Here is a 25,883-nt window from a genome sequence, read left to right on the forward strand (position 1 = left end):
AGCTGTTCAGCCTAGGGAGACTTACTAACCATCTTATAAAGCTTTATTTTTTGAGAAGCAGACAGAGGGTCTGGCGCTGTGGTGAAGTAGGCTAAGCCTCCCCCTACAGCACTGGCATCCCATATGGACACTGGTTCAAGCCCCAGCGGTGCCACTTCTGATCCAGTGCTCTGCTTACAGCCTGGGAAAGCAGTGGAACACAGCGCAAGTGTTTGGGCTCTGGCACCAGCGTGGGAGACCTGGAAGAAGCTCCTGGCTCCTGGCTTCAGTCCAGCTCCAGCTCCAGCCATTGCAGCCGTATGGGGCGTGAACCAGCAGATTGAAGACTTCTTTCTCTTGCTCTCCCTCTGTCTGTAACTCTGCCTCTCAAATAAATAAATCTTTAAAAAAGAAAAAAATAGCAAATATTACAACAAAGTTTAACTTAAAAAAAAAAAAAAGAGTGAGAGAGGCAGAGTTCCCATATGCTGGTTCACTTCTTAAATGGGCTCAAGGGCCTGGGCTGGGCTGGGCTGGGCAGGGCATGAGCCAAGAGCCAGGAACTCAATCCCAGTTTCCCATATCAGAGGCAGGAAACCAATTACTTGAGCTGTCACCACTGCCTTCCAAGCAAGCTAGCATCAGGAGCAGGGGCTGGGTATTTAATCCAGACACTCTGATGTAGAATGCAGGTGTCTTAGCTTCTCGGTAAAACACCTGGCACAATCTTTGATCTTCAGTTTCCTTACCTGTAAGACGGGAGTAGCAGTGTTCATCATTCCCGCTGATTGTGAGGGTTAAGTGCGATATCTCAACAGAGACTGCTTTTCCTTATTTTGAACTCTTAACTTGGATCACTCACGAAACAAATGTCCTGCCTCATGCTTATGTTGTGGACATTCCTTTTTCCTCTTTCAGATTAGAAATTCACCAAGAACAAGAATTACCTCAATTCATAGATGTATCACCCACAATGTTCTGTGTATGGCCAATACCTGAGATAATCTATTGGATTAATGAATTAATTAAATGCAATAAGCTATATCAATTATGATTATATACAATATGGGGCACCACAATAATTTTTAGATCTTACTGCAAAACCACTCTGTATCCAGTCCTCAAAAATTCAATTTCAAGAGGTGGAGCCCCAGGACTGATTCCAGGTCTTCAGATCTCAGCTTGTGCTATGGTTGGCCCCATTCAGGGTCTAGTTCTTATAGCCACAATTAGCATACCCTCTGATTTATCAGTCCTGTTGAAACTAAAACCTCTCCCTGCCCCAGCTGCCCAGAAACCACATGGGACATCTAATTTCCAGTAATGCCTGCTTCATTGTGACTGTCAGTACTATACCTGCCCATGATTCCTCAAGTCTGCACTCTGTCCAGCTTGATAATCTTGTCCATCTGCCCTGGTTGCCTGGCTGCTTCCTCTTTCAGTTCTGTTTGTTGGACTCAGCAGGACTTGTCAGTAATCTAGAAAGCAAGAGGAGAACCAGAAAACTGAAGAAGCCCAAGTGTCTTGGGAGAGTGGCTGAGCCAAAAGGGGTTCAGATTGACTTGATGTAATCGATAGCTTGGTGTGGCAGAGAGGAGGACATGGTGTCTGGACCTCGGTAGAACTTCCTAGACTAAGTTTGAATCCTGGAGAAAGAAGGCCTTCAAGCAGAAGGAGGCAGTTTGATTTCAGGAGTGGCATGTGAGAGTTGGGGTGTGATACAACAAATATATATTTGAATTAGCACTGCTGGTATGGAAATAAAAGGATGGAAGTGCCCCAAAAAATGAAAAGTGGAACTACCTTGGGGGAAATTGTTGCATAAAAATAATAAGAGGCCACTGATCTGATGTAAACTTCTGCACTGGACCCAAAAAAACAGGCTACAAATAAAAATGGAATCACTCCTGCAAAAGTTTACTTCATCAAATTGAAACTAAGCTGCTTATCTGATACCCCAAGAAGTCAGAATTAGATAACTGCCAAATTTCCCAAACAGGCCAGTGTTTAAAATTTTTAAAATTTATCTATTTGAGAGGCAGAGGGACAGAGACAGATTGATAGAATGATCTCTTAACTGCTGGTTTACTCCTCAAATGCCTACAATGGCCGAGACTGGGCCAGATCTAGGCCAGGACAGGGCCCAGGCTGAAGCCATGAGCTAAGAACAGAATCTAGGTCTCCCATGTGGATGGCTAGAACCCAGTAGCTTGACCTATCACCTGCTTCCTCCCAGAGCCTGCATTAGCAGGAAGCTGGAGTCATGAGCAAGAGCCAGGAATCAAACCCAGGCGCTCTAGCCAATGTGACTTAGTCTAAACTCCTAAGCTAAACATATGCCAGTTTTAATTGGCATGATAATAAAATTCACCCTGCCTTAATCCTTTTTTTTTTTTTTAAGATTTACTTAATTTATTTGAAAGGCAGAGTTACAGAGAGAGGAGAGAGGGAAGAGATCTTCCATACACCAGTGCATTCCCCAAACGGCTACAACGTCAGGACTAGGCCAGGTCTAGTCAGGAGCTTCATCCAGGTCTCCCACATGGGTACAGGAGTCCAAGGACTTGGGCCATCTTCCACTGCTTTCCCAGGCGTAATAGCAGGGAGCTGGATCAGGTACCCATATGGGATGCACGCACTATAGGCAGCAACTTCACCTATTATGCCACAACACAGGCTCCTGCCTTAATTTTTTTTTAAGATTTATTTATTTTATTTAAAAGGCAGAGTTACAGAGAGACAGAGGCAGAGAGAGGGGTGGGGAGAGGGGTGGGGAGAGAGAGGGAGAGAGAGAGAAAAAAAGAGGGGTCTTCCATTGCTGGTTCATTCCCCCAAATGGCCACAACAGCTGGGGTTTGGCCAATCCAAAGCCAGGAACTTCTTCTGGGTGTCCCACACAGGTGCAGGGGCCCAAGGACTTGGGCCATCTTCTAGTGCTTTCTTGGGCCATAGCAGCAGAGAGCTGGACTGGAAGAGGAGCAGCCAGGACTCGAACCTGCACCCATATGGGATGCTGCACTGCAGGTGGCGGCTTTATTCACTATGCCCCTGCCTTAATTCTTACTGACATTAACCAGTCAGTTATTTTTCTATTATTATGTCTCTGTTCCTGCTTTACAGAGAACATAACTGAAATGACCAGCCTACTTTTTACTTTTGTTTCTACTTCAGTCCTTTCTGTCTACAAAACTAGCCTCTTCTGCTCAGCTCACTGGAATAATTATTCTATTTTATGGAATTCTAGAATTTTAAATAAAGCCAATTAATGCCTTTAAAACAAATTGATTGTAACTTTATCCTTGATCATGTCCAAAAAAGTTGTGTAATCTTAAAAGATGGTAAGAATATGAAAGAATGAAGGACTTTGTTAAGCTCAAAAAGCTTAACATTAAGGCCAAAATGACAATTATAATAAGATGTCCTTTTCCAAATTAAAAAAAAAGAGCAACATCCAAGCAATACTTAACCTTAGTGTAAATGACATACTTTGGTCAGTAATCAGAAGCGTTATATAATATATGCTGTAGGTGGAAGGTTGTTACAACATTGCAACATGAAATTATATCGTCCCAAATCAGAATCAGTGCAAGAAATCAATCCCAGGGGAAGTCTTTACTTCCTAGGATCACACAACCTCAACAAGCTTCTAAGACACCTGCCAAAAGCTATTCTGGTATGTACAGTAGTCTCCTTAGTGGGGAAAACATTTTTCATTCTAGGAAATGCTTAAGGTATCAAACCCATATGAATACTTTTTTTATTTGACAGGTAGAGTTATAGACAGACAGAGAGAAACAGCGAGAAAGATCTTCCTTCTGTTGGTTCACTCCCCCTGGATGCTACAGCCAGTGTTGCACCGATCCGAAGCCAGGAGCTTCTTCCTGGTCTCCCATGTGGGTGCAGGGGCCCAAGCACTTGGGCCATCCTCCACTGCCTTCCTGGGCCACAGCAGAGAGCTGACCTGGAAGAGGATTAGACCCTGGTGCCCATATGGGATGCTGGCGCCGCAGGCGGAGAATTAACCAAGTGAACCATGGCGCCGGCCCCACATATGAATACTTTTATACTAAAGAATGTTTACCTACTTGCTATTTCTATACTTACATTATTCAATAGACTTTGGTCTAGTACAATGAGAACAATTTTGTCAAAATTTCAATTGATTTAGGCTTGTGATATAAAGTTGAAATCTTACAAGTTTGGAGAAGACAATGGGATATTTAAAATAACTACCTTTGACCATATTAATTTCAATTTGTTTTGTGACTTATTTTGTTGTTTGAGCACTTGGGAATATTTAGTTTTTAAATTACAAAATGTGACTGTTGGGGTTGGCACTGTGGTATAGCAGGTAAAGCCACTGCCTGCAGTGCCATCATTCCATATGGGCACTGGTTTGAGTCCCAGCTGCTCCATTTCTGATCCAGCTCCCTGCTAATGCACCTGGGGAAGCAGCAGAAGATGGCCCAAGTGCTTGGGCCCCTGTACCCATGTAGGAGACCAAGATGAAGCTTCTGGCTCCTGGCTTTGGCCTGGCACAGGCCATTTGTGGAATGAACAAGGAGACTTCCCTCTGCCTCTGCCTATCCCTTCCTGTGACTCTGCCTCTGCCTATACCTTCCCTCTGCACCCCAAATAAAAAATACCTTTAAAAAAAAAAAAACCAGAGAGACGGAATTGAGAGATTCAGAGGCATGATTACGAGATACAGATTGACCATTTGTGTTGCATCCTAGCTGTCTTACAAAAGAAGAGTAGGAAACAGCTTCTAAGTCTCAGGATATGGTGGCCTTGCTTTCCGGGCTCAGATGTTTAGACTTTTTAGTAATGAGAAGAATGAATGGTTTTTCAATAGGTGATGATAGGAAGAAAGAGTTTGGTAGTTCTAGAAATAAGATTATGCTGGCAAGGGCCAATGTTGTGGCCCTTGTAGGTGGGTAAAGCCGCTACCTGCGACACCAGCATCCCATTTGGGCTCCTGTTCATGTCCCAGCTGTCCACTTCCAATCCAGCTCCCTGCTAATGAATGGCCTGGGAAAAGCAGCGGAAGATGGCCCAAGTCCTTGGGCCCCTGACACCCATGTCAGAGACTTGGATGAAGGCCCTGGCTCCTGGCTTTGGCCTGGACCAGCCCGGGACTTTGCAGTCATCTTGGGAGTGAACCAGTGGATGGAAGTTCTCCCTCTCCCTCTCTGTAACTCTTTCAAATAAAATAAATCTTTCTTAAATTTTTTTATTTGAAAGAGTTACACAGAGAGAGAGAGAGAGAAAGAGTGAGAGAGAGAGAGGTCTTTCATCTGCTGTTTCACTCCCAATTGGCCGCAAGGGCTGGAGCTGCGCCAATTCGAAGCCAGGAGCCAAAAGCTTCTGCCAGGTCTCCCATACAGGTGCAGGGGCCCAAGGACTTGGGCCATCTTCTACTGCTTTCTCAGGCCATAGCAGAGAGCTGGATCAGAAGTGGAGCAGCTGGGACTTGAACCAGTGCCCATATGAGATGCCGTCACTGCAGGCAGTGGCTTTACCCTCTATACCACAATGCTGGCCCCAAAATAAATAAATCTTAAAAAAAAAAAAAAAAAAAAAAAAAAAAAAAAAAAAAAACAACTATCCTGGGACAAGGTGTAAGACAGTTCAAGTTGGAGGAGAGAGGGAATGCCATTGGCAGAAAATATAGAAAATGGTCAGATATGTAATGATAAAGGACTAAGAAATGTATGATCAGAGGTTATGAAGAAACAGAATCCCTACACATTACAAAGGAAGAATTGATGGAATTGATAGACTGATAAGAGTATTTTTATGAAAGTGCAAGAGGGCAAGTTTTTAGAATGAAGTATGCCTCCATGAGTCATTCATATTTTTAGTTTTTCTTTTCAACACCAAGTTGGTTGAAATAATTCTATCTGTAGAAAAGTAGTGCAGGGGCTTGTGCCGTGGTGCACTAGGTTAATCCTCTGCCTGCGGCGCCGGCATCCCATGTGGGCGCCGGTTTTAGTCCCAGTTGCTTCTCTTCCAGTCTAGCTCTCTGCTGTGGCCTGGCATAGCAGTGGAGGATGGCCCAAGTACTTGGGCCCCTGCACCCGCATGGGAAACCAGGAGGAAGCTCCTGGCTCATGGCTTCGGATTGGCGTAGCTTGGGCCGTTGTGGCCATTTGGAGAGTGAACCAATGGAAGGAATATCTTTCTTTCTCTCTCTCTCTCTCTAACTCTACCTGTCAAATAAATTAAAAATAAATAAATAAATAAAAGTAGTGCAAAAGTTCAGATTCCTTGGGGTCAGCACTGTGCCATTGAGGTTAAAGCCACCACCCATTCACGTCCCGGCTGCTCCACTTCCAGTCTAGCTCTCTGCTATGGCCTGGGAAAGTAGTGGAAGATGGCTCAAGTCCTTGGACCCCTGCATCCCTGTGGGAGACCCTGAAGAAGCTCCTGGCTTTAGATCAGTCCAGCTCCAGTTGTTGCGACCATTTGGGAAGTGAACCAGCGGATGGGTGACCTCTCTCTCTCTGCCACTCTGTAACTCTGCCTTTCAAATAAATAAATAAATCTTTTTAAAACAAAAAAAGGAAAGAAAAATAAAGTTCAGATCCCTATTTTTTTTGGGAGAGAAAAGATCTTTTGCAAGTCAAAACATAACAGGAATGCATACCCTCCAGGTTTCGTGCTTATGCGCTTTTATGATTAGAATCTTGCTTTTACCAAATGAACCTGTAGAAAGAGTCAAGAGGGGTGATGTGCTGCTGCCGAAGCGATGTGTTGCAACCTGCTAGAGTCTCTGGAAGACCTTCCAGTTGTTACCTAAAGAGAAGGCCCAGGACAAACATGTTTGCCCATTGTACTTCAGAGAAGAGGCTGTCAAGGTCTCTGCCAGGGGACACTGAAGGAAACAGAACTGTAGGAATTCTTTGGACATTTCCTAATGTGTCCCTGTGGGTCGATGTGCTTCAGGAAAAGACTGACAACTCCTGGCCAAGAAGGAAGCAGCTTTAAGGAAGCAATGCCAAGACTACGGACTTGCTATGGTCTTACTAACTGGGTAACATTGTTCCAGCCAGCCGGATCTTCCTGTTTTAAGGGATATGCAAACATGTTTTGTATTTCACTGGCAGATACTGGAGCAGCTTAGGACCTTGGATTCATGTCTATTTCTATCGAGAACCCACCTACTGCAAATATGAAAGTCAAGTACTACTATTGAAACAAATATTTTTGTTTTTAAATAGCTGTGTATTTATTTTACTTATTTGAAAGGGGAGGGGAGAGAGAAAGATCTCCTGTCTACCAGTTCACCCCTCAAATACTTGCAACAGCCAGAATTGGGCTAGACTGAAGTGAAGATCTAGGAACTAGAACTGAATCCTGGGTCTCTCACCCAGGTGGCAGGGACCCAGGTAGTTGAGACATCATCTGCTACCTCTCAGAGTGCACACTGGCAGGAAGCTAGAATTGGAAGCCGAGCCAGGCCTCAAACCCAGACACTCCAATATGAGATATGGGCATCCTAAGCAGCACGTTAAGCACTATGCCAAACACCTGCCCCTGAAACAATATAAGGGGACTTCAAAAGGGTCATGGAAAATGGAATTAAAAGATTAAAACTTTAGTGGAAAAAAATTTGAAATCCATTCCTGCTCATACTATGGTTGATAAAATCCTTTGGGGGCTGGCGCCATGGCTCACTTGGTTAATCCTCTGCCTGCGGCACCAGCATCCCATATGGGCACCGGGTTGCTCCTCTTCCAGTCCAGCTCTCTGCTGTGGCCCGGGAGGGCAGTGGAGGATGGCCCAAGTACTTGGGCCCCTGCACCCACATGGGAGACCAGGAAGAAGCACCTGGCTCCTGGCTTCAGATCGGTGCAGCAGCGCCCATGGTGGCCATTTGGGGGGGTGAACCAACAGAAGGAAGACCTTTCTCTCTGTCTCTCTCACTGTCTATAACTCTACCTGTCCAAAAAAACAAAAACAAAAAAAATTCTTTGAACTAGCCAGAATTGTAAATAGCCTGAGGTGGTTTTATTTTTTAAAACTTATTTAAAAGGTAGAATTATAGAGAGGCAGAGCGAGGTCCTCTATCCGCTGGGTCACTCCCCAAATGGCAGCAATGGCCAGAGCTAGGCCGGTCTGAAGTCAGGAGCCTGGAGCTTCTTCCATTCTCCCACGTGGGTATAGGGGCTCAAGCACTTGGGCCATCCTCCGCTGCTTTCTCAGGCACATTAGCAGGGAGCTGGGTCAGAAGAGGAGCTGCTGGAACTTGAACCGGAACCCATATGGGATTGTCAGCACTGCAGGCGGCGGTTTCACCTGCTAAAGACCTCCAAGTATAGGTCATACCCATACCAATTAAATCAGAATCTCTCCCAAGAGACTCTAAATGCTGACAGCTTGAGGACTGGGGCTTCTCAACACTTAACAGTGTATATGAGTCATCTGTGGACCTTGATAAGCATATACACTGATTCTGAGCATGGGTCTGGAATGGTGCACAAGAGTCTTCATTTATTTTTCTTTTTCTTTTTCTTTTTTTTTGACAGGCAGAGTGGACAGTGAGAGAGAGAGAGAGAGAGAGAGAGACAGAGAGAAAGGTCTTCCTTTTGCTGTTGGTTCACCCTCCAATGGCCGCCACAGCCGATGTACTGCTGCCAGTGCATCGCGCTGATCCGAAACCAGGAGCCAGGTGCTTCTCCTGGTCTCCCATGGGGTGCAGGGCCCAAGCACTTGGGCCATCCTCCACTGCACTCCCGGGCCATAGAAGAGAGCTGGTCTGGAAGAGGGGCAACCGGGACAGAATCTGGCACCCTGACCGGGACTAGAACCCAGTGTGCTGGCGCTGCAGGCGGAGGATTAGCCTATTGAGCCGCGGCGCCGGCCAAGAGTCTGCATTTCTATCCAGCTCCCAGGTGAAGCCATGATGGTCTTCCCCAACCCTTTGAGTAGCAAGGGAGGAATTGGATAAGTGGTCTACATCAAACTGTGGTCCCCATCACAATCACCTGGAGAATCTGGGTAAAACACAAAGGCCAGATCTCATCCTACTCTACTTCAAGGAACCTAGGCCTCTGCATTTTTTCCTTCCTTTCTTTCAGATTCCCTTCCTTAGGTAGAGACAGAGAGAAAAATCTTCCACGCTCTGGTTCATTCCCCAAATGGCCACAACTGCTGGAGCTGGGATGATCTGAAGCCAGGAGCCTGAAGCTTCTTCCAGGTTTCCTACACAGGTGAGGGGCCCAAGGGCTTGGGCCATCTTCTACTGCTTTCCTAGGCCCTAGCAGGGAACTTGATCGGAAGAGGAGCCGCTGGACTAGAACCAGCGCTCACATGGGATGCAGGCGGAGCAACCTACACAGTGCAAGCCTGGGCCTCTACATTTCTTATGCAGCTTCCTAGGTGATTCTGATGTACATTAAGAGATGAGGACAGCACGGGGCGGGGTGGGAGGGTGTAGGAACTCTCAGCCCTGGGCTATCTAACCACTCTGCCCCTTTGCCTTTTATTTGTAAATCTCACTTTCACTCCTGTTAGGCAGTGATCTTTATTTCCTGCAGTTTTCATAGTCTTGCTTCAGCATGAACCTCATACTTAGAGTGTTTCTGTACTTTTTTTTTTAAGTAATTCTACTTTAAATTATAGCAGAATCACTAAATAGCCTTGTCTTATTTAAGTATATCCAAAGCAACTTTCTGGTCTACAGAACAAGTTTTGTCACAATGTGCTATTTTCCACATTCTTGGGCCCATACTTGTGATACATTGAAATAATTCCTAATTTCTCCCCAACAGCAGACAGATATGCCATCTCCTGGCATGATGGACTTTATAAAATGCTGTGTTGTTTCAGCCTTTGAATAGAAATAATAGCTTACACTTACTGAGTATTTGCAACTGCTGGACACTTTTATAAACAGTTTACATAGTTCAACTCATTTGTTTTCCTCTCAGCAACCTGTTCTGTTTTTAAGATTTATTTGAAAATTAGAGTTACAGAGAAAGAGGGAAAGGTCTTCCATCCTCTGGTTCACTCCCCAGATGGCCACAATAGCCAGGGCTGGGCCAGGCCAAAGCAAGGAGCTTTTTCCGACTCTACCAAGTGGGTGTCAGGGGCACAAGCACTTGGGCCTCTTCCACTGCTCTCGAAGGTGTATTAACAGGGAGCTGGGTCAGACGTAGCTGGGACATGAATCCACACCCACGTGGGATGCTGGTGTTGCAGGCAGCGACTTAACTGGCTAAGCCACAATGCCAGCCCTAGGTCTCTCTCTCTCTCTCTTTTTTTTTTTTTTTTTTTGACAGAAGACTGAGGAACTTAGCCAAATTGACACACGTGGGATACAGAAGAGCAGGGATCTGAAGGCTGAAGGCTGGCAGTCTTACTATACGATTTTTGAGTTTCACTGGTTTCTACGTTGTTAACCTCAGTTACTTTATTAAATTCTTATATTTTGTTCCTTTTAAATAGACTTCATTTTGTAATTCAGTTCACTGTAAAGTGGAGCAGAGTTCCTATATGCCGCCTGGCCCCAGTGCTTCACACAGCCTCCCTGCTCTCAACATCCCCTGCCAAGGTGGTACCTTTATTTCAGAGGATGACCTCTCACCCAGGCATCTTGATCCCCCAAAGCAATATATTTGAGTTTATTCTTGGTGTTGTACATTCTTTGGGTTTGGACAAATGTATAACCGATGTGGGCAATTAAGATGTTGGTTACTGATCTAGGTTCTTGTCTCTCACAGAGATAGAAATAAGTGAAGACTGGTACCATGTGCAAATAGGAACAGACTTTACTTGGCAGTGAGGGAATAAATGCACATTCACATGAGAAACACTCAACATGAGTGGCTGAAGATCACCTGTAAACGAGAGAAAAGGAAAATGGAAAATGGTACCTGTGATTGGGAGGGTGGGCCTGAGCTCCGAGGAGGAATAGCGCCCATGAGAGCCGCGCCCATGAGAGCTGTGCTCCTGAGTACATCCCACAGTGAAAAGAGCGCAGAGAGTGGTACTTGTGAGCAGGGTCCAAGGCAGAGAGCGCTTTCCTGCTTCCAACTCTTTTATAAAGAAGAGGGGGAAGGTGTGGAGTAACGCACCAATTGGTTCTGCAAATGAAGCAGGGTCTGCAACAGGTGAATCCTGGGAAGGTGGATGTATCGTCAACAGTTAAAGAGACAGCATCATTGTAGCCCCTCATCACATCTAGCTAGCTTCCTGCCTATTTACCTCACATCATAATGACCCCTGTAATATCAACAGTGGTTTTGGGGCCAGCGTGGTGGCATAGTGGGTAAAGCCTGCACCTGCAGTGCCGGCATCCCATATGGGTGCCAGTTCCTGTCCCGACTGCTCCATTTCCCATCCAGCTCTCTGCTATGGCCTGGAAAAGCAGTACAAGATGGCCCAAGTCCTTGGGCTCCTGCACCTGTGTGGGAGACCCGGAAGAAGCTCCTGGCTCCTGGCTTCGGATTGGCGCAAATCTGGCCGTCGCGGCCATTTGGGGAGTGAACCCGCAGATGGAAGACCTTTCTCTCTGTCTCTCCTCTCTCTCTGTAACTCTGCCTTTCAAATAAAATAAATAACCTAAAAACAAAACAAAACAAAACAAAAAAGAGTGGTTTCACTGCACTAAAATCCTCTGTGGGCCTCATACTCCTTTCTCTCTCTCACTTTCTCTAAGATTCCATTTATTTATCTGAAAGGTAGAGTTACAGACAGATGGAGGGAGAGACAGAAAGGTCTTCCATCTGTTGGTTCACTCCCCAAAATTGCTGTAACTTCCAGAGCTGAGCTGATCAGGAGCCAGGAGCTTTTTCCTGGTCTCCCACACTGCAGGTGCCCAAGCACTTGAGCCATCTTCCACTGCCTTTCCCAGGCCACAAGCAGAGAGCTGGATTGGAAGTGGAACAGCCGACACATGAACTAGTGCCAGAATGGGATGCCAGCACCACAGGTGGAGGCTTAGCCTACTACGCCACAGTGCAACCCCCCCCCCTTTCTTTTTCTTTTAAATATTTATTTATTTGAAAGGTAGAGTTACAGAAAGGCAGAGAGAGAGAGAGAGAGAGAGAGAGAGAAATCTGTCCGCTGGTTCACTCCCAAAATAGCTGCAATGGCTAGAGCTGGCCCTATCCGAAGCCAGAAGCCAGGAGTTTCTTCCGGGTCTCCCACACGGGTACATGGGTACAAGCACTCGGGCCATTTTCTACTGCTTTTCCAGGCCATAGCAGAGAGCTGTATAGGAAGTGGAGCAGTCGGGACTAGATCCAGCACCCATATGCGATGCCAGCACTGCAGGCGGTGGCTTTACCCAGAATGCCACAGTGCCGCTTTCCCCACCCTGCCCCACCATGCTGATCATTTTCCTCTCCATAGTTCTATCTTTTCTAGACTGTCACATAGTTGGAATCATACAGCGCACAACCTTTTTGCACATTGGCTAGTCTCAGAAATATGCATTAAAGTTTGCACTATGCATTTTCACAGTTTGACAGTTCACTTATTTTTTGATAACCCCAGTGTCTGGATATAACACAGTTTATGCATTCACCTACTAAAGATGTCTTAGATGTTTTCACATTTTGGCAATTTTGAATAAAGCTGCTCTAAACATTAGTGCTGGCTTTTATGTGGATGCAAGTTTTCAACCTTACTGTGTGAATACCAAAGAGCATGCCTGCTGCACCAGATGGTATCAGCATGTTTAGTTTTGAAAAAGCCTCAAAATTGACTTCAAACGTGGTTATACCACTTTGCATTTCCACTAGTAATTAATGAGAGTTCCTATCACTTTGTTGGGAAAGGTGAGAGAGACAGGAGAGGCAAATAGAGCACCTATCTGCTGGCTTACTCCCTAAATGCCTGCAACTGGCCAGAATGAAGCTTCGGAGCCAGGAACTCAATCTACCCAATTGGGTAACAGGAAGCCAATGAATTGTGCCATCACATCTGCACCCCAGGGTCTGTATTAGCAGGAATCTAGAATCAGGAGTTAGAGGCAGGTGTTAAACCCAGGTACTTTGATGTGGAAAGCAGGCATCTTTTTTTTTTTTTTTTTTTTTTAAGATTTATTTATTTGGAAGTCAGAGTTACACAGAGAGAGGAGAGGCAGAGAGAGAGAGTGAGAGGTCTTCCATCCATCCGATGGTTCACTCCCCAGATGGCCACAACAGCTGGAGCTGGGCTCATCTGAAGCCAGGAGCCAGGAACTTCTTCCGGGTCTCCCATGTGAGTGCGGGGGTCCAAGGACTTGGGCCATCTTGTACTGCTTTCCCAGGCCATAGCAGAGAGCTGGATCGGAAGTGGAGCAGCTGGGTCTCGAACCAGTGGCCATATGGGATGCCGGCGCTTCAGGCTAGGGCGTTAACTAACTGCGCCACAGCGCCGGCCCCAATAAATACATTTTTTAATACTCAGAAAAAAACCTTGCATCTGTCCTGAACATGTACAGACAGTTTTTCTTGGCCATTATTCCCCAAAACAATGCAGCATAATAGCTATTTACAGAGCACTTACACTGAATTAGTTATTGGAAGTCATCTGGAGATGATTTAGAGAAGACAGGAGGATGTGCATGGGTTACGGACAGACACTGCACCACTTAGTGTCAGGCCTTTGAGCATCTGTGGATTTTGGTATCCTCAGGAGTCCTGGAATGCATTTTCCAAGAGAACAAGGAATAATCCCGTAGCTTCAGGAACCCACGCTGCTTCTGGCTTGTTGCTTTGCCAAGTGTAGCTTCCACTTCAAAACCATTTCCCAATCCCCGAGGGCTACAGGAATCCCTGTAGTCCTCACATTTGGATTCCCGCCAGCAGAAAGAGGAAGGGCAAGGAGTGCTCCTGGCTCCCATGAACCGCTGGCTGAAGGAGGGGAAGGAACATGTGATGTTTAAAACATGATAAACCTTTGCTGTATGAAGTGAAAGCCCATCTACCCACCTCCACAGCAGCTTTAGGAGACATTAATCAGGGCTCTGTTCACGTGACCTTGTTTGTAACAAGCCTGTGAACAAAAATGGAGTGAAGGTTGATCTTGTGTACTACCTGTGACCCAGGAGAATTCAGATACCTTTAGTTTTATCGACAGCAATGCTTTTTAAAGTTAAAAATAACTGTATATCCCAATATATCAAAGAGAATACAGAACACATTTATTGATATATGTACTTTACATGTAAAAATGTATAACATTTACCTAATAGGAAGTTAGTCAATGAACACAGAATATTTTTAATGGGCATGGAAACGTGAAAAGGAATTTCTAGATTATAGTTGTAGTAAGCCTCTGAAATAAATTTCTTTTGGCATTTATCATAGTCGCACAATTTGAGAAAAAAATCAGATTCATGGTCTAGTGGTCAGAAGTGGTTTCAGATTTTTCTTTTGTTCATCTTATAATTTTGTGACTTTCTAATTAAACAGAGATGACAAGAGAAAATTTATTCTGACAGTTAAAAATAGTAAAAGTGAACATACACATTTCCAATATGTTAGAATGCATAGTACTACAAAAAGACATGGAAATTTATCTTTAGACAATTTCTTAAATATTTTATTGTTAACTTTTTTTTTTACTTTTTAAAAATTTACTTATTTGAAAAGCAGGTATAAACAGGGACAGAGATATAGACAGAAGGAGAGTCTATCCTCTGTTTCATTCCCCAAGCGCCTGGGCTAGACCAGCCTGGGAACACAATCTATGTCTCCCACATGGGTGGCAGGCACTCAAGTACTTGTGCCAACACCTGCTCTTTCCTAGGTTGCACATTAGCAGGAAGCTGGAATCCAGAGCAGAGCTAGGACTTATTCCCAAGCAAACCAATATGGAATGCAGGCATCCCAAGTGGTGCCTTAACTGCTACACCAAACACCTGCCTCTTAGATGTTACCAATAAAGAAATAATGATGCAGTTTTACACATATTTAGATTAGAATATTTGTACTGACTTTTTAAGAAATAGCTCTGTTGAGGGGCTGGCACTGTGGCGCAGTGGGTTTTGTCCCAGCCTGCAGTGCCGGCATCCCATATGGGCACTGGTTTGAGACCCTGCTGCTCCTCTTCTGATCCAGCTCTCTGCTATGGCCTGGGAAAGTAATAGAAGATGGCCCGAGTCCTTGGGCCCCTGCACCCGCATTGGAGACCTGGAAGAAGTTCCTGGCTCCTGGCTTCAGATCAGTTCAGTTCTGGTCGTTGCGGTCATTTGGGAGTGAACCAAGTGGAATGGAAGGTTCTCTCTCTCTCTCAAACAAATAAAATAATTCTTTAAAAAAAAGAGAAATTGTTCTGTTGAAATTTAGGTCCCATATAATTTACCCATTTTAAGTGTATGATTCAATGAATTTCAGTAATAAGTAGAATAAACCAGTAGCAATCAAGTTTTACGATATTTCTTTCACCTCAAGATTCCTCATGCCCATTTGCACTCTCTTGTGCCATGCAAGCCCCAAACAACTTTTAACTGTAAAGATTTGCCTCCCTAGGCATTGCATGAAATGGAATCTTGCAATCCTTTTGTCTCTCTTCTTTCATTGAGCGTATTTTTGTCAAACTGTTCCAAAGTGATTGTATCATGTTACAACCCCTGGAACAATGGATAAGTGTTCCAGTTTCTTTATATCCTCTCACCAATACTTGATATATGTTCTCTCTCTCTCTCTCACCAATACTTGATATATGTGTTCTCTCTCTCTCTCTCGCTCTTGAAGAGACAGAGAGAGTAAGCTCCCATTCACTGGTTTGCTCCTCAAATGCCCTCAGTGGCCTGGGCTGGGCCAGGGCTAAAGCTAGAAGCCAGGAAAGCTCTCCATGTTGCCACATGGATGTCAGAAACCACACTACTTAGGTCATCACCGCTGTTTCTCCAGCTCTGCATTAGCCAGAAGCTAGAGCTGGAGCTGGAAATCCAAGCCAAGTTCTCAGATACGGGATGTGGGCATCTTAACTGCAGTGCTAACATCTGTCCCCATCATTTTGATTGAAGAGGTATCTCGTTGTGGTTTTAATTTGTATTTCCTAAAAATCAATGATGTTGGACATCTGATCACGTACTTATTATTAATTAACATGTATGGGGTCAGCATCGTGGCACAGCAGGTTAAGCCACCTATGACGTCAGCATCCCATATGGTGCTGGCAGCTCCACTTCCTATCCAGCTCCCTGTTAATGCACCTGGGAAAGCAGCAGGTGGCTCAAGTACTTGGGCCCATGCCACCCACGCGGGAGACCTGAATGAAGCTCCTAGCTCCCAGCTTCAGCCTGGCGCAGCCCTGGCTGTTATGGCCATCTGGGGAATGAACCAATGGATGGAAGATCAATCTCTCTCTCTCTCTCTCTCTCTCCTCTCTCTTCTTTCTCTCTCTCTCTTCTTTCTTTCTCTCTCTCTCTCTCTCTCTCTCTCTATATATATATATATATATATATATTCTCTCCATAATTCTGCCTTTCAAATAAGTAAGCAAATCTTTACAAAAGAAACACATATAATATTTTTAAAAAAACTTTAATAAAGATAAATTTCAAAAGTACAACCTTTGGATTATAGCAGCTTTTCCCCCCATAGCCTCCCTCCCACCCACATCCATTCCCTCTCCCATCCCATTCTTTATCAAGATTCATAAAAATATGGAACACTTCATGAATTTGCATATCATCCTTGCGCAGGGGCCATGCTAATCTTCTCGGTATCATTCCAATTTTAGTATATGTGCTGCCAAAGCGAGCACCATATATAGTTTCTTTAATTTACTTTTCAAAATAGAGTCAAAAGATATTTTTATATAAGAGAGAGAGGAAGGAAGGAAGGAAGGAAGGAAGGAAGGAAGGAAGGAAGGAAGGAAGGAAGGAAGACTCCTTTTTGGAGTGTATGTGTGTATAGAAATCTTTGTTATAGTTATAAGTATATTTATCATATATTTTATTTGCAAATGTTTTCCCTCAGTCTGTGACTTTTTTTCATTGTCTTAATGTTTAAAATACATTTTAGAAATGATATTTACATAAAAGTTTGTGAATTCTATGAAGCCTCCATTAAGTGCCCTGAGGAGTATCGGTCCATAGTGAAATATACTGCAAGTGAGTGTTTCACTGACATTTAAATTTAGCAAGCAGAGTAACGTATCTTCAGCAGAACCATGGACTGGTGGAGATGGAAGAGACCTTGCAATTAACCAGACACCATTCTAATTTTACAAGAATGTTTCCAAAGGTTCATGGGAAATGGAATTTAAACTTAAATTTCTTTGGTGTAAAAAAATTCAAATCCGTTTTCAAAGAGGTTTTCAAACAGCTCATGAAAAAATGTATGTTATGAAAAATTATTTGTGAATTTCAAAGTATTTTCACACCAAAATAAACTTATCTTTTAATGATTTTCACAAACTTTTTGAGGTACACTGTATAAACAGACTCCTTTATGTCTGAATGACTTAGCTGCGATCCCCAAATGCAAGGTTTTACGGAAAATGGAGACTCAGCTTGGATTTGAGGATTAACAGAGACATCAGTACGGATGTGTTCAGGTAGCACAGGAGTGCAAGTTGGGAAAATCAGTGTTTCTTGATGGGGCTAGGATTTATTTTCTGGCTACAGATAAAGGGGATTAGGCATCAAAGACAGGAAGGGAGAACTCTGGACACAGTAAAACCTAGGCATTAAAAATAGACACCGCTGCAAATACTGTTTGTTGTTTTAAAAAAGGGAAAAAAAAATGAGCAAAAACTCACACAGTTAAGTATTGTGTTCAGTATATAAGGCTGACTTTGAACATTTACCTCAAATAACCCCATGCCTCTGCATTTCTTTTTTTAAAAAAACCTCTTTAAAGCTCACAATTCACTAATTTAATAACTTATTAAATTAATTGGTTCATTTAACAGTGAATTTATTCAGCACCTATTATAACTGTGCTAAAAAAGTAGCTTATACTCTTATAAGGAAAACATAAATAAGCAGTTGTCAAATTATGAAAACCAAATATGGTTCCCCAAAACATTATGAACCAAGTACCTCTTATATTATCAGGTATATTTATAAGTATAAACATATTACCATGAAATCAAAAGTTGTTTCTTTGAAAATATCAGTAGAATTCACAAACCTTTGGCTAGATTGTCTAAGGAAAATGGAAAGAAGACTCAGATTACTAAAATAAGAAATTAACACTGGAGACATTGCTACTGATTTTATAAGAAATGAAAAGAATTACAGGAGAATACTGGCAGCAACTTCCCATCAACAATTTGGATAATATAGATAAAATGGACAAATTCCTCAAAAAATGAAATCCACCAAAACTGACTCATGAAAAAATAGAAAATCAATAACGGGCAAAGAGATTGAATCAGTAATCATAAGCTTCTCGACAAAGAAGAGTGTGGGGAGCAACTGAGACTAGACTAAGTTACTGGAATTAAGACTTATTCTATGCATCTGATCTCCCACAATATGGCACTGAGAGAGAGACCAAACAACTTCTACGCAGCTGCCTCCAGTTCGACCAATCAACTGCAGGAGCTGATCCTGCTCCTGATTGGAGGAGAGCAGCGTGCTCGGCATGTGGGCAGCAGAGCATGGATTGGTGAAAGAGGACTATAAAGGAGGAGAGAGACAACATGCACCAGGAACACCTGAGGAGCATCTGAGCAGCCCCCGAGAGAGCCGGCCGGCGGTGTGCTGCTCCTCCATGGAAGCGGGGAAAGCGGCTGGGGGTTCTGCCCCTCCACGGAGGTGGAGGGGCCGGCAGCTAACCCAGGACGGCGTCGTTCCTCCACGAGTGATGCCGGCAGCTAACCCGGGAAGAGCCAGGCAGAAAGAACAGCGCAGGGTCCAGTGTCATTCCTCCGCGAATGGGGGAGCGACAGAAGAGCAATGGACCAAATGTGTTCACATGTGAATTCTGTGAAATATTTCAAGAAGTAACACCAATCATTTTTCAAACTGTCCCACAAAACTGAAGAGGGAACAATATTTCCTAACTCATTCTATAAGGTCAGCACTACTCTGAGATCAAAACTAAGTCAAGAAAACCACAGATCATAATCCCCAATAAATATTGATGCAAAAATCTTCAATAAGATACTACAAACTAAATTCGTCAATATATTAAAAGTACTATACACCATGATGAAGTGAAATTTAATCCTAGAATGTGAGAACCCACTCAACATTTGAAAACCAATTAATTTAATACAATTCCTTAACAGAATGAAAGGTCAAACTTATAATGTTGATTTCAATTCATGCATAAAATGTGTTTGATAAATTCAGCACTATGTAATGAGGAAAACAAACACACAAAAAAATCCTGGTAGACTAGGAATAAAAAGAAACTTCCTCAGCTTGATAAAAAAAAAAAAAAAAGCACAGAGTTACCATAATACTCAATGGTGAAAGACTGAAAGCTTTTCCTTTAATCAGGAGTGAGACAAGATGCTTGATTTTCCCATCATATATTCAACATGGTGTTAGAAGTTTTAGCCAAAGAAATTAAGTATGAAAAAGAATGGCATCCAAATTAGAAAGGGAGAATTAAGTCATCTTTATTCACAGATGCTGTGATATTATATGTAGAAAGCCCTAAAGATTACACACTTGCCACAAAAATATTAGAGCTGTTAAGAGAATTTAGGAAAGTAGCAGGATACAAAATGAAGACATAAAAATTAGTTGCATTTTACAGTGTTATAATGAACAATTAACTTGAAAAAAGAAAGAAAACAATTCTATTTTTAATAACACTAAAAAGAATAAACTGAGGAATAAATTTAACCAAAGAGGCAGATTTGTACACTGAAAACTATAAAATATTGCTGGAAAAAATTAAAACATAAATAAGTGGGAATATGACCTATTCTCATGAATTGGTAGATTTAATGTTGTAAAGATGACGACACTACCCAAAGTTGTCTACAGATTCAATGCAAATCCCATCAAAAATTTTTAAAAGATTTATTTATTTATTTGAAATAGTAACAAAGAGAAATAAGGAGAGGCAGAGAGAGAGAGAGAGAGAGAGAGAGAGGTCTTTGATCTGCTGGTTCATTCCTCAATTGGCTGCAATGGCTGGAACTGAATCAATCCGAAGTCAGGAGGGAGGAGCTTCTTCCAGGTCTCCCATGTGGGTGCAGGGGCCCAAGGACTTGGGCCATCTTCTACCGCTTTCTCAGGCCATAGCAGAGAGCTGTATTGGGAGGGGAGCAGCCCAGAATCAGTCCTTAAGGCATTCGGATCTGGCTAAAAAGCCCATGAGAGTATTTCAGGCATGGAAAGCCAAGACACTCTGGCAAAAAAAAAAAAAAAAAAAAAAAAAAAAAAAAAAAAAAAAAAAAAAAAACCAACTAAAAGGAATGGGCCATCAAAGAAGGAGGCACCTTTCTCTGAAAGGAGAGAACTTTCACTTTGACTATGGCCTTGTCTAAATAAATCGGAGTTGGCGAAGTCAAGAGGCTTCCATAGCCTTGGCAACTCATGAAAAGAGCCTCGGGTGATTACTGACGCCATAAATAAGAGTGTCAATTGTTAAAGCAACAACAGGAGTCACTGTGCACTTACTCCCCACGTAGGACCTTTGTCCTTAATGTGTTGTATTATAGCAATTAACGGTATAACTAGTACTCAAACAATACTTTATACTTTGTGTTTCTTTGTGGGTGCAAACTGTTGAAATCTTTACTTAGTATATACTAAGTTGATCTTCTGTATATAAAGATAATTGAAAATGAATCTTGATGTGAATGGGATGGGAGAGGGAGCAGGAGATGTGGGAGATGGGATGGTTGCGGGTAGGAGGGAGGTTATGGGGGGAAAAAGCCACTGTAATCCAAAAGTTGTACTTTGGAAATTTATATCTATTAAATAAAGGTTAAAAAAGACATATGGAAATGCTATATCACAGATGCAGGAGTTGAATAAGAGAAATAAAATTAAGCCCTGAATAACAAAAAAAAAAAAAAAAAGAAAGAAAGAAAGAAAGAAAGGAAGGAAAGAAAAAGGAAGTGGAACAGCTGGGACTCGAACTGGTGCAGGCGGCACCTTTACCCACTATGCCACAGCGCCTACCCTATCAAAATTTTAATGGCGTTTTTTGTAGAAATAGAAAAATCCATTTAAAATTCATATGAGTTTCCTGGGATTCTTAATAGTCAGAGTAGGGGTTGGCACTGTGGTGTAGTAGGTTTAGCCATTCCATATGAGTGATACTTTTGAGTCCCAGCTGCTCCACTTTTGATCTAGCTCCATGCTAATGTGCCTGAGAAAGCAGCAGAAGATGATCCAAGTGCTTGTGCCCCTGCACCCATGTGAAAGACCCAGAAGAAGCTCCTAGCTCCTGGCTTCAGATAGGCTCAGCTCTGGCTGTTGCAGCCTTTTGGGGAGTGAACCAGAGGATGGAAGATGGATTCTCTCTCTCTCTCTCTCTGATGCTGCCTTTCAAATAAATAAATAAATATTTGTTTAAAAAAAGATGTAAAAAATAGAATCTTAAAAAAGAACAAAATTGGAGGTCTCACACTTCTTTACTTCAAAATCTCCTAAAAAGCTATTGTAATTAAACCAGTATATTAATGGCATAAAGACAGACATGTAAACAAGTTAATAGAGTGAGAGCCCAGATAAAACCTGTGACCATTTTGGGGAATTGATTTTCTTTTTTTTCCCCAAAGATACTGTTTATTTAATAAGTACAAATTTCATAAGTACAGTTTTAGGAATATAGTGATTCTTTCCATCATACCCACTCTCCCATCCCCACTCTTACCCAATCTCCTTCTCCCTCTCCCATTCCCAGTCCCATTCTCTATTAAGAAAAAAAAAAAAACAAACTGTTCCTTGACAGTCAAGACAAGGGCTGTTCAAGCATTGCTTCTCAAAGTGTCAATTTCAGATATACAGATTTCATTTTGGCTGCTTTATTAGTTATCACAGATCAGGGAAACCATATGGTATTTGTTCCATTGGGACTGGCTTATTTCAATAAGTATGATGTTTTCTAGATTCATTCATTTTGTTGTAAATGACTAGACTTCTTTTTTTACTGCTGTATAGTATTCCATAGGGTACATATCCCATAATTTATTTATCCAGTCTTCAGTTGATGAGTATTTAGGTTGATTCCAAGTCTTAGCTATTGTGAATTAAGTTGCAATAAACATGGGGGTACACATAACTCTTTTATTTTCTGATTTCATTTCCCTTGGGTAAATTCCTGGTTGTGGGATGGCTGGGTCATATGGTAGGTCTATATTCAGATTTCTGAGGTATCTCTGCACTGTCTTCCTAGTGGTTTTTACCAGTTTACATTCCCACCAACAGTGTATTAGGGTACCTTTTTCCCCTCATCCTCACCAGCATTTTTGTCTGTTGATTTCTGTATGAAAGACATTCTAACTGGAGTGAGGTGAAATCTCATCGTGGTTTTGATTTGCATTTCCCTGATGGCTAGTGATCCTGAGCATTTTTTCACGTGTCTGTTGGCCATTTTGATTTCCTCTTTCAAAAAATGTCTGTTTAACTCCTTGGCCCATTTCTTAACTGGATTGTTTATTTTGTTGTTGTGGAGTTTCTTGATCTCTTTGTATGTTCTGGTAATTAATCCTTTATCAGTTGCATTGTTTACAAATAATTTCTCTGATTCTGTAAGTTGCCTCTTCACTTTGCTGAGTGTTTCTTTTGCAGTAAAGAAGCTTCTCAGTTTGATGTAATCCCATTTGTCAATTTTGGCTTGTTTTTCCTTGTTGATTTTCTGTCTGCTTGATCTGTCCATTGCTGAAAGTGGGGTATTGAAATCTCCCCATTACTATTGTATGTGAGACTACATCTCCCTTAATATTTCTTTTAAATAGCCAGGTGCCATGTAATTAGGTGCATATACATTTATAATAGTCACATCTTCCTCTTGAATTGATCCCTTAATTGTTACATAGTGCCCTTCTTTGTCTCTTTCAACAGTTTTGTGAGAAAGTCTATTTTGTCTGATATTAGGATGGCTACACCAACTCTTTTTTGGTTTCTGTTGGCATGGAATATCTTTTTTCATCATTTCACTTTCAGTCTGTGTACATCTTTGTTGTCGAGATGTATTTCTTGTATGCAGCAAAATAGATGGATTTCATTTTTCAATCCATTCTGCCAGTCTGTGTTTTTTACCTGGAGAGTTAAGGCCATTTACATTCAAGGTGATAATTAGTAAGTAATGACTTTGCCCTGCCATTTTTCCAAATATATTCCTATTTTTTACTTTGGATTTCCTTTGTACTTTTACTGGAAGCTTTCCTTCCTTTATCTTCTTCTGTAATGATGACTATGTTTTTGTGCTTCTGTGTGCAGCACATCTTTAAGCATCTTCTGCAGGGCTGGATGGCTAGTGACAAATTCTTTCAATTTCTGTTTGTCACGGAAGGTCTTTAATTCACCTTCCTTCATTAATGAGAGCTTGCACGTGCATTATTCTGGGTTGACAGTTTTTTTCTCTTAAGACTTGGAGTATATCTCACCATTCTCTCTTATCCTGTAGAGTTTCTGATGAGAAGTCCACTGTGAGTCTAATTGCAGATCCTCTGAAAGTAATCTGGTGTTTCTCTCATGCACATTTTAGAATCTTTTATGTTTTATTGTAGAGAGTTTGAATACAATGTGTTGTGGTGAAGATCTTTCCTTGCCATGTCTATTAGGAGTTCTATGTGCTTCCTGTACTTGGGTGCGCCTTTCTTTCTCCAAATTGGAGAAATTTTCTGTTATTATTTCATTAAAAAGGCTTTCTAATCCTTTCTTTCTACACCTTCAGGAACTTCTAGAACACATATGTTGGGTTGTTTGATAATATCCTGTGGATTCTTAACAGTGTTTTTTAGATTTCTAATTTCTTCTTCTTGTGTTTGGTCTGACTGTATAATTTCCTGTACTTTGTCTTCAAAGTCGGATATTCTTTCTTCTGCTTTACTGATTCTGTTGTTGAGGCTCTCCATTGTATTTTTTTATCTGTTCCATTGAATTCTTCATTTCCAAGATTTCATTTTTTTAAAGATTTATTTATTTATTTATTTGAAAGTCAGGGTAACACAGAGAAAGAGGAGAGGCAGAGAGAGAGAGAGAGAGAGAGAGAGAGAGAGAGATCTTTGATCTGCTGGTTCATTCCCCAATTGGCCACAATAGCCGGAGCTGTGCCAATCCAAAACCAGGAGCCAGGAGCTTCTTCCAGGTCTCCCACATAGGTGCGTGGGCCCAAGGACTCGGGCCATCTTCTACTGTTTTTCCAGGCCACAGCAAAGAGCTTCATCAGGATGCCGGCACTGCAGGCAGTGGCTTTACCTGCTACACTGCAGTGCCAGCCCCCCAAGATTTCATTTTGATTTCTCCTTAAGATCTCAATTTCATGGGAGAAATTTTCTTTCTTGTCATGTATGGATTTCATTAGTTCTTGCATTTGCTTGTGATATTTCTAAGTAATCTTATGATCAATTTTTTGAATTCCATTTCTCACATTTCTTCAACTTCATAATCTTCACAATCTGAAATTCAGGTGTTGTGTTCTTCTGGGAGAGTCATATTGTCTTCCTTGTTCTTGCTTCTTGGATTGGTGCATTTGTTATTCAGCATTTGTGAGGGTACTCATTCATTTCTTTGATTTTTCACTGTGGCAGCTTTTATCTTTGAACTATGTCTGATTGGATTAGTGGTGTGTCTGCTTTCAGGGAATACCTAGAGACGTATGATGGGAGTGGCCAGGGAGCTCTGTTTAGTGCTTCAGGGTAAAGGTTGTATCTGAGGTGACACACCCAGGTTTGGCATGGTAAATCTCTCTCTCTTTTTTTTTTTTTTTTTCCCTATGGTAGGTTTCTTGTCTGTTGGCATAGACTCAGCTGAGCTCCTCTCCTTCAAGGAGACTAGTGCCTTGGCACTAGTCCCAGTGAGTATATCATTAGTCTGCTTTGGCACAAGGACCATACCAAGGATCTTACAGTCCTCTGGATAAGCTCAGATTCCCCAGCAATGTCTCTCACCAAGTAACTAGGGAGTCCTGATTATGTGGAGCCTCCTGCAGTGACTGCCCAGTGTCCAGCCACACCCTGAGTCCTCCCACGTGGTCTCAGAGTTTTCATAGTCCCAGCACACAAGCCTCCCATAGTCGTGAGCATCCAGCCCCCTGTCTATTCTCTCCATCAGTCTCAGGAGTCTCAGCAACTCAGTCTCCACTGGCTTCCTAGACATGGAGACCTACAGAGCACCAGGGAGGCAAGCTGGCTGGGTGGACAGCCAGCCTGGCACCTCCTCCCCTGTGTACCAGTTTCCTACAGTTGGCACTCTTTTTTTAAGCCACACTCCTTCCCAGCACTGCCTGCTTCTAGACCAAAGACCCTCCTCTCGCTGGCATTAGTCATTCCTCCCATTGTGGGTTTCTGTCATGGAGACACATTTATCTTGGATTTGCAACTGCTTACCCTGTCTTGTTTTTCTTCTTTAATTTGATCCATGGTTGAGGAAGATTATGAAGGGTGAATGAATTTGCAACACTTTCTCTCTCCAAATACTACTTCTGCCAACAGTTTCACAGAAAATACTGGTGGCATTATTTCCTTTTTCTTTTTTTTTAAAAGATTTATTTATTTATTTGAAAGTCAGAATTACATAGAGAGAGAAGGAGTCAGAGAGAGAGAGAGAGGTCTTGGTTCACTCTCCAACTGGCTGCAACAGCCGGAGCTGAGCTGATCTGAACCCAGGAGCCAGGAGCTTCCTCCAGGTCTTCCAATGTGGATACAGGGGCCCAAGGACTTGGGTCATTTTCTACTGCTTTTCCAGGCCATAGCAGAGAACTGGATTGGAAGTGCAACAGCCGGGACTGGAACCGGCATCCATATGGGATGCTGGCACTGCAGGTGGTGGCTTTACCTGCTATGCCACAGCGCTGGTCCCAAGTGGCATCATT

The 25,883-nt window shown here is 42.6% G+C and overlaps 1 protein-coding gene, 2 long non-coding RNA genes and 1 other non-coding gene across 9 annotated transcripts in view; 1 reads left to right on the top strand and 3 right to left on the bottom strand.

The window, feature by feature from the left end:
• Positions 1-25,883, bottom strand: part of LOC103350759 (uncharacterized) — a 91,150-nt gene that overhangs the window by 49,928 nt on the left and 15,339 nt on the right. For both annotated transcript variants that reach the window (XR_016212418.1, XR_016212416.1), the window contains exon 2: positions 13,905-13,968. This is a non-coding gene — a long non-coding RNA (uncharacterized LOC103350759). The remainder of the gene's footprint in view (positions 1-13,904; positions 13,969-25,883) is intronic.
• LOC100008640 (ATP-binding cassette sub-family G member 2) overlaps positions 1-25,883 on the top strand; it is a 126,429-nt gene that overhangs the window by 16,790 nt on the left and 83,756 nt on the right. The window lies entirely within an intron of this gene.
• LOC149125108 (uncharacterized) lies at positions 1,427-10,996 on the bottom strand. Its single transcript, XR_016212420.1, has 2 exons — positions 10,860-10,996; positions 1,427-1,457 (listed from the first exon to the last, which is right to left on the bottom strand). It is a non-coding gene; the product is annotated as an uncharacterized LOC149125108 (long non-coding RNA).
• On the bottom strand, positions 16,583-16,689 carry LOC127483384 (U6 spliceosomal RNA). Its single transcript, XR_007909557.2, has one exon. It is a non-coding gene; the product is annotated as a U6 spliceosomal RNA (small nuclear RNA).

Source organism: Oryctolagus cuniculus, chromosome 8 (genome assembly GCF_051225735.1).
Source record: "Oryctolagus cuniculus isolate XC-2025 breed Fujian yellow rabbit chromosome 8, ASM5122573v1, whole genome shotgun sequence".
Lineage (NCBI taxonomy): Eukaryota > Metazoa > Chordata > Mammalia > Lagomorpha > Leporidae > Oryctolagus > Oryctolagus cuniculus.